Consider the following 16704-nt stretch of genomic DNA (forward strand, 5'->3'; position numbering starts at 1 on the left):
GCCTGTAATCCCAGCACTTTGGGAGGCCGAGACGGGCGGATCACGAGGTCAGGAGATCGAGACCATCCTGGCTAACACAGTGAAACCCCGTCTCTACTAAAAAATACAAAAAACAAGCCAGGCGAGGTGGCGGGCGCCTGTAGTCCCAGCTACTTGGGAGGTTGAGGCCGGAGAATGGCGTAAACCCCGGGGGTGGAGCTTGCAGTGAGCTGAGATCAGGCCACTGCACTCCAGCCCGGGCGACAGAGCTAGACTCCATCTCAAAAAAAAAAAAAAAAAAGAAAGAAAGAAGCAGTAATTTCACAGCAAACATTTGATGTGCTCTGATGTTTTCTATTCAGTTCTGTTTCATTAAAAAAATGCTTCTTGTGACCTGGGTTCCTGGGTTGCCTTCATCTTGAAAACACTGTACTACGCAAAGCCTCATATGCGAAGTTCTTTCTGCCAGTTACTTTTCTTTCTCTATCAAGTTTTTGTCCCTTCCAGTTGGAAAATGTAAACCACATAATTGATCACATTTATCTTTTTGTTTTGGCTGTGAAGCAACACAAACCTTGGCTTGACCAAGCGATGGGTTTCTATATGGCAGTTATATACTGTACATACTGATGCCTTAACTTTTCCTAGCTCTGGACCTTCTAGCTGTATTTTACCTGATTCTAATTGTTCATATATTTTTGTTTTGTTGAATTCTTGGGAGCTGCCACAAATCTATGTGGAGTGTGATGATGGAATATATAACAAATCATTGAAAACTTTTGATCTTGACTGAGATAAATTGTGGAGTAAAGTCTGCATCTTTAGAGATTTTTTTTTTTTTTTTTTTTTTTTTGAGACAGGGCTTTCCTGTGTTGCCCAGGCTGGAGTGTAGTGGCATGATCATGGCTCCCTACAGCCTCGAACTCCTGCTCCTGGGTTCAAGCGATCCTCCTGCCTCAGCCTTTGGAGTAGTTAGGACTACACATATGTACCACCACACCTAGCTAATTAAAAACAATTTTTCCTTTTTGTAGAGATGGGATCTCACTATGTTGGCCAGGCTGGCCTTGAACTCCTGACCTCAAGTGATCCTCCTGCCTTGTCCTCCCAAAGTGCTGGTATTACAGGTGTGAGTCACTGTGCCTGGTCAGATTTTTTTTTTTTTTGAAGCACAGTCTGGACGATATGATTTTCTTTCAGCTCTATGATTCTCTGGTTTACTTTTCTGGCTTTTGTTTCAGATTACCCAGAAAGCGACCTCTTCCTTTTTTATTTTATTTTATTTATTTTATTTTTTAAGACAGAGTCTTGCTCTGTCACCCATCCTGGAGTGTAGTGGCACAATCTTGGCTCACTACAACCTCTGCCTCCTGGGTTCAAGTGATTCTCCTGTCTCAGCTTCCCGAGTAGCTGGGATTACAGGCGTACACCACCACACCCAGCTAATTTTTGTGTTTTTAGCAGAGACAGCATTTCGCCATGTTGACCAGGCTGGTCTCGAACTCCTGACCTCAAGTGATCCACCTGCCTCGGCCTCCTGAAGTGCTGGGATTACAGGTGTGAGCCTCTGTGCCCAGCCCCTTTCCTTTTTTAAAAAAGGAATTTAACATAGTGGCGAAGGTAGAATTCAAGGAAATTTAGAATTAGTGTAGAGGGAAGGTGTCATATCATCTTTAATTAAGGCCATTTTTACTTGTACTCACATTGGGTAGAATTCCATGTGTTTATGCAGGTGTTTTGTTTTGTTTTGTTTTGTTTTGTTTTTTGTTTTGTTTTGTTTTGATTTTTGACAGAATCTTGCTCTGTCATCCAGGCTGGAATGCAGTGACACAGTCTCGGCTCACTGCAACCTCCACCTCCCAGGTTCAAGCGATCTCCTGCTTCAGCCTCCCGAGTATCTGGGATTACAGGCACATGCCACCATACCTGGCTAATTTGTGTATTTTTAGTAGAGACAGGGTTTCACCATCTTGGCCACGCTGGTCTCAAACTCCTGACCTCTGATCTACCCATCTTGGCCTCCAAGTGCTGAGATTACAGGTGTGAGCCACTGGGCCCAGCCACCGGAATGTCTCTTAATCAAGCTCCTTGCCTCTGTTCCCCTGCCTCATCTCAGGTTCCCATTCCCCTGCTTGGTCTACCATGTTTGCTGTCTAACTGGTATCCCTGCCACCTGCAGCCTCTGCCCATGAGTCCTTCTGCCGCAGGTGTCATTAGAGAACACGCATTTATGGTTATACTTCCTCTCTGCTCCCAAACCTCCAGTTACTCCCCAGCCTTGTGGATAATGCAGTCTTTTGAGCTGGCATCAAGGACAGAGCCCATCTTGTCCATTGATTAGAGCACCCCAACTTTCACCTTGCCCTCCCCGCCTCCAGTCCTTAGGTTGGAAAGCTCCGAGAGAGGCTGAAATGGACAGACCATCTGATGCACATGGACCTCTTGAGTGATGATTTAGACCAGGGAGGATGAGTTTGGAGTTGAATGCATTTTTGAGTGAACTCTCCACTAAGCAAAGGAATAAAAAAAGACTAGTATTAGCTCTAGGGGAAAAGAAACTAGGAAAGAAACATAATCTTGGTGTACCATGTGGCTAGGCTTTTAGTAATGTTTGTGTAGTCATAAGTGATGTAAATACTTGTGTTAGTTTTGTAAGGCTGCCAGAACAAAGTACTATGGATTGGGCAGCTTCAACAACAGAAATGTGTTGTCTCACAGTCCTGGAGGCTAGAAGTCTGAGATTAAGGTGTTGGTGGGGTTGGTTCCTTTTGAGGGCCATGAGGTTCCTTTTGAAGGCCGTAGTTGCCTCTGGGGAGGGAAAGTTGGGGAGCGTGGAAGAATGCTTTTTCCATGAGACCTTTACAGCTATTTGAATCTTTAACTGAGTGTGAGGGTGACTTGGGTGACCTGGGTCAGCATAGCCTGTGCAGCCTGCACTGAGCTGCTCTTGCCTTCATTCGAGGTGAAAAAAGGAAGTGGGGATGTTATCAGCCTTAAAGGTCACTACTGACAAGAAGCGAAGTCTTGGGCTTTCTGAGGCCCATTTATCATTTCATTCTAAAATAACCCAATAGTTACTTTTTAGTTCCTTATATGAGATCTACTTTAACATATTCCAAAGCAGGACTTTTTGGGGGAGGGTGGTGTAGTTTATTGCATTTTTGAAATTCTTCAGAAGATACCTACTTTCTTCTCTCTGTTGCAGTTATTGATTTAGAAGCAAGCTGGGAGCATATGACAGAAACTGTCAGTAACCCACTCTGAAGTTAATTTTGTTTTGGTTACAGGTAATAGTTTCATGTCTACTTCTGTGGGGAACAGCAGTGATAGATTTCCTCTCCTTTTTTTCCAAAAGGTTTCCTCTTACCTGTGCAAACCTCTCAGTCTCCCCATGCTGCCATGATGCGATAGGGGAGACACTGAATACTCAAATGGGCATTTATATCTGCAGAAAGCCTCAGTTCCTTCCACTGATGTTAAATAGCTTGTGGAATGTGTTAGTCTGTTAAGTAGCCAGTGGAATGAATGTATTAGGTCATCTGTGGAAACAATTAGAAGAAAAAATCTGGCAAAGGAGCAGACCAGGAAAGTTTTTTAAAAAAATCTTTTCTGGCACGCAGTTCAATTAGATTAGTATGAGTTGTTAGAAATTAATGTTTGCAGTGTCAATGAGCACACTTATACGACAAAAAAGAAGCTCAATTGCAGTACGTGGCACATGATTAAACATATATTCAGATGTTTATTTAAAAAGTATAGATCTGTATTTCTTGTATGTGTAGCACTGAGCCAGGTAGAGGCAAAGAGTAAATGAAAATATATAATACCTGGTCCTTTCTTTTAAGGAGCATAAATCTGTTTGGAGGTAGCAGGACATAGAATGTAAAAGATAATGAAAGGGTTAAAATAACAGTCTGAGACAGGGATCAGCAAACTACAGCCTACAGCTAAAATCTGGCCTTCTGATTATTTTTGTAAATAAAGCTTTATGGAACACAGCCTCACTCATTTGTGTTTATTGTCTGTGGCTGCTTTAGTGCTGTAAAGGTAGATTTGAGGTGTTGGAATGGAACATTGGTCCCACCAAAGCTAAAATACTTACTATCTGACTCTTTAAGAAAAAGCTTACCGGCAGGGCATGGTAGCTTATGCCTGTAATCCCAGCACTTTGGGAGGCTGAGGCGGGTGGATCACCTGAGGTCAGGAGTTAGAGACCAGCCTGGCCAACATGGTGAAACCCCCTGTCTACTAAAAATACAAAAAATTAGCTGGGCATGGTGGTGCACGCCTGTAATTCCAGCTACTCAGGAGGCTGAGGCAGAAGAATGACTTGAACCCGGGAGGCAGAGGTTGCAGTGAGCCAAGATTGCACCACTGCACTCCGGCCTGGGCAACAGAGTGACACTTCATCTGAAAAAAAAAAAAATAATAAGAGAAAAAGAAAAAGCTTACCAACTCCTTGTCTAGGATAATAATTCAAAAGATGTTACAAAGCAGTGTATGAGGAGTATAAGTGATTTAGTGAACACTATAGTTAGTAAGTCTGAGAATGATGGAATGACAGGTGGCCTGAAAAAGGGTTTTGAAGGTGGCCTCAGACCAAGAGATTGGAGGGCATTTTGTGATGTAAAGACTTGGGAAGGAGATTTCATGGATGGCAGCATACACGGGGCTCTTGGGGGAAGAGTGTGTAGGGAGATTGGGACCGGGACTATCCAGCTGGACTTAGGGCCAGGTATAAATGCAAGTGACGTTGCCAATGTCAAACCTGTACCAGATGGAAGTGGCTCACTGCAACGTCTACCTCCCGGATTCAAGTGATTCTTCTGCCTCAGCCTCCCAGGTAGCTGGAACTAGAGATGCTTACCACCACGCGCAGCTAATTTTGTATTTTTAGTAAAGATGGAGTTTCACTGTGTTGGCCAGGCTGGTCTTGAACTCTTGACCTCAGGTGATCCGCCTGCCTCGGCCTCCCAAAGTGCTGGGATTACAGGCATGAGGCACCGTACCTGGCCGAGAAGGGGCTTCTGAAAAGGAATGTTGTATAGATGAGAGATGTGCCAGGGGAAGGGAGGAGGAGAACCCCCACCTATCCTTAGACACTGTATTGTCCTTCCTTCCTTTTAGGGCTTCTGTGCTGTCTACCTTTTTTTTTTTTTTTTTTTCTGGGTCTGCAAAGCTCCCTGCACATATCCTCGCAGGGTGTACCTTCTACCCTTTAGGTACCCAGCCCTATGCAGTTGATGAGACATCATAATGTTTCTGCCTGCCACTATCTCCTCCACTCCCTAACCACCCCCTCCAAGCCTGTATCCTGCTGTTTTGGCATCTGTTAGGCACTGAGCTTTCCCACTTTCCCTAGATCAGTCCTGCCACAGGCCACTGAGCTCACTTCAAAATCCTTTCTCTCCTACCTGGACACAGTCCTGGGGCACCTGGGCCCTGCTTGTCTGTGTGGCCCTGCAGTGGTCCTCATTGTCACCCATTAATGCTTCCATTTACTTCTCTCTCATTCTTTTTTCTTTTGTAAGTTAAAACACACACACACGCTCACACACGTGTGCACGCACATACACATACACAGAGACAGAGCGAGAAAGATAAAAGAAAATTCTATAGTGCAGCACTGAGTTTATTCCAGACTTTCTCTTCTCAAGTTCTTCAAATTCTCTTCTCACTGACCCTAACCAAGAGATGACCTTGATTCCTGTTTAAGAGAAGGTGTCAGCTCACTTGTGTACTCTCATCTTCATGTCTTTATATCACTGTTGTAATGTTGATCCACTTTTATCCAACACCAGAGAAAGATACTCTTCCTTCTTTTTTTATTGTTCTCTGACTTCTCTCTAATCATGCACTCCTGACTCATCTGCCTGTTGTCCAGCACTGTGACCCTGTCCCCGCATACCATCAGTAAATACTTACTGGATCAAAGAGCCATTCTGTCTGAGAAAATGTCAGCTAAGAATGTAGAAGGGCAGCAGGCCTAATTTGGCCTGGTTTCATATTTGAGCCTACTGCCTATATTCGTGTGTACACTTGGGTATGTTCATGTGTGTGTGTGTATGTGTGGTGTGTGGTTTTTTTTTTTTTTTCTGTGCAGCCACAGTATCTGGAACATATGTCTCAGAAAATCTTTATTGATTGAAAAAAATATGAGCAGGAACAGGGGCAAGAAGATGGGCTTTGAGTCCAGACTGGCTGGCGGCTGGAATATTATCTGATCTCTCTGGGAGTTGGATTCTTTCCTAAACCAGGAACAATAATAGGCACCTTGTAGAGCATATTCCAGTTCCTGTTGCTGTGTGACAGATTACTCCAAAATTTAGCACCTTCAAAAAGCTATTTTATTCTCACCAGTTTTGTGGGTCGAGCATTTGGACAGGGCACAGTAGGGAGGGCTTGTCTCAGCTCTACAATGTCTGGGGCCTCGGCTGCAAAGGCCTGAGGTTGAAGTGGACGCGACAGCTGGGGGTTGGAACCATCTGAAGGCTGGGTCCCTCACATGTCAGGCCAGGCTGGGATGACTCAGTAACTAGGCATGCCAGCTGGTGTGTCTCAGTGCAAATTGGCTTCCTCACGGCATGGCTGTCTTGGGGTATTCCAGCAAGTCAGTTGGAAACTGCGTAATACGGCCCAGAAGTCACACAGCATCACTTTCCTCCACTCTGTTGGTCAAAGTGGTCACCAGCCTGCCCGGGTTCCAAAGCCTGGGGAGGAAGATTAGATTTCTCCTGTTGACAGCTGGATCACATTCTAGAAGAGCTCAAGGGACAGGAGATGTTGCTGTAGCCATCTTGGAAAACACAATCGGCTACAGAGTGATCGTTACAGTTAAATGATACAGTGAGGATAAAGGCAACTGACACAAGATTTTAAGAGTATATTTTCTGCTGGGCATGGTGACTCATGCCTGTAATCCCAACTACTCGGGGTGCTGAGGCAGGAGGATCACTTGAGGCCAGGAGATCTAGACTAGCCTGGGCAACATAGTGAGACCCCTTCTCTACAAAAAATAAAATAATTAGCTGGGCATGGTGGCAGGTGCCAGTAGTCCCAGCTACTCGGGAGGCTGAGGTGGGAGGATCTCTTGAGGCCAGGAGGTTGAGGCTGTAGTGAGCCATGATCGTGCCACTGCACTCCATCCTGGGTGACAGAGTGAGGCCCTGTCTCAAAAGAGTATATTTTCATTCGGTAAATATTTGTGAAGTTCCTACTATATGCTAGGTATCAGGCTGGTCCCCGGTCTACAGAGGCAAACAAAGCAGACATGCTCTCTGTTCTCCTGTAGCTTTCAGTCTAGTGGTGGACACAGGCAGTAATCACATGTATTAGATCTAGAAATTCCTCCTCCTTTTCTGGAGAGGGACTGGTGAAACATCTGGATTTGTGTGTTGCATTTTAAGTGTTTTTCCCCCCTCCCCCAATGAATGATGAGGAAGGGGATCTGCCCATTGTTAATGTGGAACCTCTTGCTGCTCTTTGTTTTGTTTTGATATTTCTGCAGACCTGGAGGCTCATAGCCCTGAAAGGTGCCTTGTCAGGCTTGAGGTCTGCAAGGACCCCCTGACCCTTTTGTTCAGCTTCAGACTTATGTTTCTCTTTCTGCAAAAGAGATTTAGAAGAGTGTTAGGGGTACATAGAGTCACCTGGGAGATCATCTCCAGCCTAGACATGACCCGCCTTACCCCCTGCCCCATTCTGATGGGAACCAGGGCGTGGAGGAGACAGGAATGAGAAAGTTTCACAGGGGATTCTGACACCTCTGGGTGAGGAACCCAGTGTGAGATGGGCCAGCACTTCCCAAACCATACTGTGCATGTGAGTGCCCTGGGGATCTTATGATGCAGTCTTAGGTTCAGTAGGTCTCGGGGAGGCTGGGGGATGCCTCTGAGTAGTGAGGGTATATGGAGTACCAGGCAGGTACAGATAGAGATGCCTGTGGAAGTTTGCTGCACCCTGACAAAAGGGCCAGTTCTCAGAGAGTAGGGTACTGAGGGCTAGCCAGGTGAACTACCAGATTTCTGTCATGTTTTGGCACGCATTTCTTTCTTTTTTTTTTTTTTTGAGACAGAATCTCGCTCTGTCCCCCAGGCTGGAGTGCAGTGGCGCGATCTCAGCTCACTGCAAGCTCCGCCTCCCGGCCTGCCTCAGCCTCCCGAGTAGCTGGGACTACAGGTGCCCGCCAACACGCCCAGCTAATTTTTTGTATTTTTAGTAGAGATGGGGTTTCACTGTGTTAGCCAGGATGGTCTCGATCTCCTGACCTCGTGATCCGCCTGCCTCAGCCTCCCAAAGTGCTGGGATTACAGGCTTGAGCCACTGCGCCCGACCTCAGCACGCATTTCTTACAGATAATTACTCTGCTAAAAATCATAATCACGATATCACTTTTACACCTAAACAACCCAAACAACAGTCTTCCTTATGTAAAACACATCTCAAGAAATTCAAATTCAGAATGTTGGCAGAGGTGACCTTGTCCAAGGTCCACACTCATAGATGTGTAGAACACACTTTTGATTGTGCTACTTGCTCATTTTAAAAGTAGCTTATATATATTTTTAAAGTAGCTTATGTATACCAGTACTTTGGGAGGTCGAGGCAGGCAGATCACTTGAGTTCAGGAGTTCGGGACCAGTCTGGCCAACATGGTAAAACCCTTTCTCTACTAAAAATAACAAAAATTAGCCAGGCATGGTGGCGCATGCCTATAATGCCAGCTATGCAGTAGGCTGAGACATGAGAATCACTTGAACCCAGGGGTGGAGGTTGCAGTGAGCTGAGATCGCACCTCTGCACTCCAGCCTGGGAGACAGAGCAAGACTCTGTCTCTAAAAGAAAAAAAAAATTATAGATGCCCAGTGCCCTTTATAAAAAATTCAAATATTGAAACATACATACATATATAATACACACATACTTTTTAATATTTTTTTGCCTTTAAAACCCCCATCTTCCTTTCCAGGTGCATTGCTGTGCCCAGCATGGTCAGCTGAATCATTTGTGAAATAGTGATTACACCAGCTAGAGTTACGCCAGCATAAAGATTTGCATGTTTTCAGTTCAGTGTGGGACATTATTCTACATGCACATGTAGAGCATTTTAACAATCAGGAAGTGTTTCAGCATATATTTTGTAAAGATAAGGACTCTTTTGAAAACCATAATCACAATCATTTTTACACATACAACAACTAACAATGTTTCCTTGTCATCAGAAATTTAGTTCAAATATCCGATTTTTACATGTAGTTAAGATATTTTAAAAGGTGTTTGAATCAGGATTTGTAAGGTCTGTACTTTCTAATTGGTTGGTTGTCTCTGAATCTGTTTTTTTTTTTTTTTACTCTGCCACCCAGGCTGGAGTGCAGTGGCGGTCTCAGCTCACTGCAACTGCAACCTCCACTTCCTGGGTTCAAGTGATTCTCCTGCCTCAGCCTCCTAAGTAGCTGGGATTACAGGCAGGTGCCACCACGCCTAGCTAATTTTTGTATTTTTTTGCGAAGACGGGGTTTTCCCATGTTGGCCAGGCTGGTCTCGAACTCCTGACCTCAAGTGATCCACCCACCTCAGCCTCCCGAAGTGCTGGGATTACAGGCATGAGCTACCACACCTGGCCTCTGAGTCTGTTTTAATCTAGGTTCTGCCATCTCTTTTTCCTTGCTTTTGTTGGTGTTGTTGAAGAAACTAAGTCATTTGCCTACAGTCCTACAGCCTGGATTTTGTGGATTGCCTCCTTGGAGTGCCATTTAACATATTTTCGGACATTCTTTGTCCCCTGTAGACTGGTGGTAAATCCAGAGGCTTGATCTGATTCAGGTTCAGTTTGTTGGCAAGAATATTTTACCAGTGGTGACACACACTTCCATCATGAGGCTCCAGATGCCTGGTTGTCTCTCTTTTTGTAATGTCCGCAGCTGGCCAGGCACGGTGGCTCATGCCTGTAATCCCACCACTTTGGGACACTGATGCCAGAGGATCATTTGAGCCCAGGAGTTTGAGACCAGCCTGAGCAACATAGTGAGACTCTCATCTCTGAACATAAACTTTTAAAATTAGCCATGAAATTTAAAAGAAATTAAAAAAAAAAAAAGCTGGATACAGTGGCTCATGCCTGTAGTCCCATCTACTTGAGAGGATGAGGCAGGAGGATCACTTGAGCCCAGGAGATCCAGGCTCTAGTGAGCCATGACCATGCCACTGCACTCCAGCCCACGTGACAGAGTGAGACCCTGTCTCAATCAATCAATCAATCAATCAATCAATCAATATCCACAGCTGCTGGTGACCATTGCTCAGGTTCTTGATTGCATTAGAGGTTGCAAAATGTTGATTGTCCAATTCTCTCATTCCTTCTTTGTTTTGTTAACCAGAATATTCCTATACAGAGAAATTTCTCATCAACCATTTGGTTATCTTGAATTCATATAGGAAAGGTGGGACAAATGTTTGATTCTTTTTAAAAATTTACCGGTTTTCAAAACAATGAGTTGGCTCCCTAGCATCTTCCAAAGGTGGCCAATGATTTTTTAAAAGTATCACTGTGAAAGATATATCACATAACATATGAGACATCAAATTAATTTGATGTCTTTCAATCCAGGTATTGTTACTAATGCAGTTATTGTTTCAGTGCACTTTCAATGCTGTTTCAAGGCAGTTATTGTTAATCATGCTCATGTTGCCCTATTTGTGGCCAGTGGAAGCCTCTTCAGGTTCACTTCTGAGTTGTTTCGACATGACCCTAGTAGTGTTTGCTGGCCTCTTTGCTTTCTTGGTGTGACAAGATGGTCCAGGCTTATCACCTTTCCTGCCCCAGAAATGGAATCAACCGTTTCTCTAAGGGTAGCTGGCTTCCTTTTTGTGAAAAATGGTATTTGGAGACTGAATGTGATTATTTCAGAAAAAATGTATACTTTGCTCTTCATAGATCATTATTCTTAGGAGTCTTTTGGTGTGAGGCTGTTTGTCTTTTTAATTTTATTTACTTATTTTCATTAACTCATATTTCAATTTTGGGAAAGGTTTCAAAAATTTTAAACCCAATCCAGTTTATTTAGGTCTTATTCTCTTTTTCCAACTTTAAGCTATAACCTTCAAAGGAAAGCAAATGTTGGGTTTTAACTTCACTTTTTTGTGTTACTCTATATAGACACTTACTTACTAAGTGGCTTCCTGATACTGTAACAAAGTATTTACAATGTAGTTGATTAAGAAAACATTTGTGGAGTAGATACTTGACTAGCAACTTTTAGTTCAAATTATTGTTCGATATTAAAAAGTGCCAACCCAAATGACTTACAAACATTGGTAGTTACTGTCTTGGTAGACTCACAGTTACTATGTGACATCATTGGTGAAACTTAGGATGAAGCCATTGAAAGCACCCTCCCTAATAACCTGCACATTATGGTGTTGCAAATATGCTAGATGGTATCTCCAGATTAGATGTCTGGGAGCTTAAAGTAGTTATACTTAAGACAGTTTGAAATTCTAGACTGCTTTGAAGAACTGTTATTTTGCTGTTATCTTCTGCTTTTATCCCTGTGCATTTGTCTCAGATCTTATCTTCTCAGATTCTCAGCTTCTTGTCGAAATCATCCTTGCAAGTTTCTCGCCACTCGACAACAAGCATTTCTTGAGTGCCGGATGGGCCAAGCACTCAGTCAAGCACTTGAGGGAAGATGCATTGGGCAATATGACTTTTCTTTCAGGAGGCCCATCAGCTTCCATTTTACACATCCCTTTTGCCTTCTAGGGGCTCGCGGTAGCAGGATTACTACACCTGGGAGTATAAATGAAGCCTGAAATGGGACATTAAATCTGCTGGGGGTGGGGGGGTGGGGAAGCAGTGAAGATTCACTGTGGTTTCCTCTCACGTACCTCACTATCTGCTATCTCTCTTATGACAAAGTATGTTTCTTAACAGAAGGCCATGCAGTGAGTGACTCAGCCCTTGCCCACTTCCAACCATGCTGACCAACCACATTTTTCTGTGGAATCGTTCTTCCCTCCTTTTGACTTGGTCCCTGCCTCTTACAGCTGATTCAGCTTAGCCACACTGAAATCAACAGGAAGGCTTTTGCTTTTCTTCTTTCATACAACATGTCCAAATATAAAGCCGGCCTGCCCCGCCTTACTATCCTATCCTCAAGACAAGCAAGAGTTGCTTTCCATTACAGTCCTTACAAAGTATCCTGTACCATAAGGACTCTATGAATTTATTTTGAATAAAATAGTTTAAGCAAATCCTTCAGATACCTTATCCATAATAAAATTTTTTCACGAAATGAGAGAGTGTTAGGGGGTGGGGAGCGATGTTTTCTAATTATTTTATTTCACATAATCTGTAATTACATTAATACATAGTATAAGCAGACACTTGACTGTTTCTTCTTCTGTTTTGAGGTTTACATATTCAGGTTAGCCCACAACCTTTTGGATCTTCTCACTGAGAAAAATAGGGGATCTCTTTTCTAATCAGACACTTGTCTTTGGGTGTTTTTTGAATCTGAGAACTAGGCTATCATTATAAAGTCAGGAAAATCTCTACTCATCCTCAAGCCATTTTATTATGTAACACTGTCAAATATTTATATAAAGCAGCACACTTTCTTCTCCATGCACAAAAAAAGGTTATGTCTTCTTTAAGTGGCTAAACTATTTTGACTAAACAGACTTTTTATTAAATTTTTTCTGGCCAGATGTGGTAGCTCATGCCTGTAATCTCAGCACTTTAGGAAGCTGAGGCCGGCCGATCACTTGAGGTCAGGTGAGACCAGCCTAGCCAACATGATAAAACCCCATCTCTACTTTAAAAAAAAAAAATTTAGCTGGGTGTGGTGGTGTGTGACTGTAATTCCAACTACTTGGGAGGCTGAGGCAGGAGAATTGCTTGAACCCAGGAGGCGGAGGTTGCAGGGAGCCTAGATCATGCCACTGCACTCCAACCTGGGCGACAGAGTGAGACTCCGACTCAAAACAAGAAAAGAATATTACTTCATAAACAGTTGTGCCTAGTAGCTCAGGAGACTACAATTAAGTCCATTTAAAAAATGTGGTTTTCTGAGATTTCATGTAACACTACCTGAAAAAAAAGTAGAATGATAGAAATTAATTGGAGGCTCTAGAAATTAAATAAGAATATCGGGCTGGGCACAGTGGCTCACCCCTGTAATCCCAGCACTTTGGGAAGCTGAGGTGGGTGGATTACTTGATACCAGGAGTTCTAGACCAGCCTGGCCAACATGGCGAAACCCCATCTCTACTAAAAATACAAAAATTAGCTGGGCGGGGTGGCACACGCCTGTAATCCCAGCTACTCCAGAGGCCAAGGTAGGAGAATCACTTGAACCTGGGAGGCGGAGGTTGCAGTTAGCTGAGATGGCGCTACTGCACTCCAGCCTGGGCAACAGAGCAAGACTCTGTCTCAAGGAAAAAGAAAATGGTTTTCTAAGATTCCATTGATTTTTCCCCTCCGTGATTGTTGTATAGAACCATTCTCTACACAGGCTTATCCAGCTTTAACCTGTTGTCTTTATTTTTTACTAGCTTTTTTTTTTCCTGTCGTTGTTTGTTTGTTTGTTTTGAGATGGAGTCTTGCTCTGTCACCCAGGCTGGAGTGCAGTGGCGAGATCTCGGCTCACTGCAAGCTCTGCCTCCCGGGTTCACGCCATTCTCCTGCCTCAGCTTCCCTAGTAGCTAGGACTACGGGCGCCCGCCACCATGCCCAGCTAATTTTTTTGTATTTTTAGTAGAGACAGGGTTTCACCGTGTTAGACAGGATGGTCTCGATCTCCTGACCTCGTGATCCGCCCGTCTCAGCCTCCCAAAGTGCTGGGATTACAGGCTTGAGCTACCGCGCCTGGCCTGTTTTTTAACCTGCAAAGTCACCTGCCCACTTTCTCTGTTCTTTCTTTTTCACTTAAAAAGTCTTCTTCTGGTCAAGTTTTTTTTGTCCAGTCTATGTAATGCATATTCTTTCTTTTTTTTTGTTTTTTTTTTTGAGATGGAGTCTTACTCTGTCGCCCAGGCTGAAGTGCAGTGGTGCCATCTTGACTCACTGCAACCTCCGCCTCCTGGGTTCAAGCAATTCTCTGCCTCAGCCTCCTGAGTAGCTGGGATTACAGGCTCCCGCCACCACACCCGGCTAATTTTTTTGTGTTTATAATAGAAACAGGTTTTCACTATCTTGGCCAGGCTGGTCTTGAACTCCTGACCTTGTGATTTGCCCGCCTCGGCATCCCAAAGTGCTGGGATTACAGGCGTGAGCCACCGCGCCCGGCCTCTAATGCATATTATTAAAAGGGCTGTGTGTTAGCTTTGCAAAGGTTAGTTTCAGTCAGGAAGTGTTTGATAACTCTTTGTTTTTGCTCCTTGAGCTTTTGTTCCAGGGACAGCCCCTGGTGAGGCAGAGGCTTCAGAAGGCAAGTGGTGGAGGACTCAAGGCCCTCAGGTTTTGTGAATGCTTTCCCATCCAGGCCCTACATCTCATTCTGATCTTTGATTGAATGCCCCTTTGCTATCGGAGGCATTGGTTGTGGTGGAGGTAAGAGTGAAATCAAGGCTGATCACAGTAACTTGAGAGGCCTGGACCAGTGGCATATACTTGTTTTGTGGCCAACTGGTCATGTTAATCATCAGCTTTCTCTAGCCTTCAAGTTAAATAACAAGGCTCACGTTTGTAACTGCATTTCTTTGCGTTGAATGGTAAGGTATAGTTTGAGGTCAGTACTTTCTCAGGACACTCCTGGTGTCGTATGGCGCACTCAGTCACCAGCATTTATTGAGCACCTACTATGTGCCAGACACCAGTTGAGGAGGAGAGGGTGCTCAGATTTGCCCTTTAAGGGCTCCCGTTCCTGGGTGTGTGTAGGGAGGGCATGTAGGGGAAGCCCTCACAGCATACCATGATAATGGCCTGCAAGACTAGCATCTGGCATTAATGGAGCAGCTTCTGTATACAGTTTACAGATATCACCTCTCACCCTTGCCACAGATCATCTTCCGATTTTAAACACAAAGAAAGTGGGCTTGAGCTAGGAATCTCACTCCACGTCACATAACCAGTGAATGTCTAAGCTGGAATTTGCTCCCAAGCCTGCTGGGGTTTTCTCCTACACCTCATGCTTAGAGGTGACAAGAGAGGAGAGATGGGCTGGGAGACTCAGGTTCCTTGGGCCGTCGTGGAAAGCAGCAAGTGACAAGAGTATCCTTAATGGTGTCTGAGGCAGGCAATGGTGGGCCTTTCTTTCCTCTCACACAGCCGGGTTGTTTTTTCTCTTCTTTCTTGATTCATCTCTTTTTCGCTTTCCCTGCTGCTGCCCAATTCTTTGAGCTGCTACTGTGCCTGCTACAGACATCGTTGAACCCTGCCAGAGGCCATCCAGCCACAGGTGTGCTGCCTCCTGCCCAGGGAGAGAGTTCGGGTCCAGGGACTGTCTGTTACTGGGGTCCGTGTTCTGAGCCTGTCTTTGTTAGGGAAGCTGATGTTCAGTTTTTAAGATGCAGGTCTTGGAAATTTCCTGCTTGTTGAGTTGGTGTCCCTTAGTGGTGTGTTTGTGAAGACACCAAAAGGAAAACGTGGCTGGTATGTAGGTCAGCTTTATTGTACACAGAGATCCTCACAGTACCTGTGGCCTTCACCTGGGAAATTCAGGCCCCCAAACCCTTCAGCCCTGACACTAATGGGAAGGCACCGAATGGTGAGAACTTGGTCTTGTGCAGACTTGCGTAGAGAAGAGTCTGTGTGTATGTAAAGTTGATGCATGGCTGGGCATGATGGCTCACTCCTGCCATCCCAGCACTTTGGGAGGCCAAAGTGGGTAGATAACCTGAGGTCAGGAGTTTGAGACCAACCTGACCAACATGGTGAAACCCCGTCTCTACTAAAAAATACAAAAATTAGCCAGGCGTGGTGGCAGGCGCCTGTAATCCCAGCTACTCGGGAGGCTGAGGCAAGAGAATTGCTTGAACCCAGCAGGGGGAGGTTGCAGTGAGCTGAGATCACGCCCTTGCACTTCAGCCTGGGGGACAAGAGCAAGACTCCGTCTCAAAAAAAAAAAAAGTTGATGCATGAGTATCTGTCATGGTTCTCTGGTTTTAAGTAAAAGAAACCAACTCTTCCTTAACTAACGTAGCAAAAAGGATTTATCAGAAGGCATTGGGGTGGTTTATAGGGTAGAAGGAGAAGCTAGAGGATCAGGTCTCAGAAAGATGGCAACTGGGCAGCTTCAGGGATCTCACTTCTGAGAGCCCTGGTGGGGGAATCTGCTCCAGCCATCTCCAGTGTTTGTCACCTTGCTTTGATCACAGTTGGGTCCTATGCCATACATTGGCTGGCAGAGGGCAGGGCATGTTGATGGACAGTCCCATCACACTATCTCATGGTGGAGGGGAAGTTCCCCCAAATAGTTCCCCTCCCTGCATGGGGAGTGTTCTCCCGCTAGGGCACAAACACAGTCTACCACCTCAATGACTGAAAATCTACAATAATACATTCTTAAATATATATTGTGTAGACTTTTAATTTTAATTGTATTATTATTATTATTATTATTTGAGACAGATTCTTGCTCTGTTGCCCAGGCTGGAGTGCAGTGGCATGATCTCAACTCACTGCAACCTCCGCCTCCCGGGTTCAAGCTATTCTCCTGCCTCAGCCTCCTGAATAGCTGGGATTACAGGCATGTGCCACCACGCCCAGCTAATGTTTGTATTTTT

The sequence above is a fragment of the Colobus angolensis genome, unplaced genomic scaffold (assembly GCF_000951035.1).
Source record: "Colobus angolensis palliatus isolate OR3802 unplaced genomic scaffold, Cang.pa_1.0 Scaffold188, whole genome shotgun sequence".
Taxonomy (NCBI): Eukaryota; Metazoa; Chordata; class Mammalia; order Primates; family Cercopithecidae; genus Colobus; species Colobus angolensis.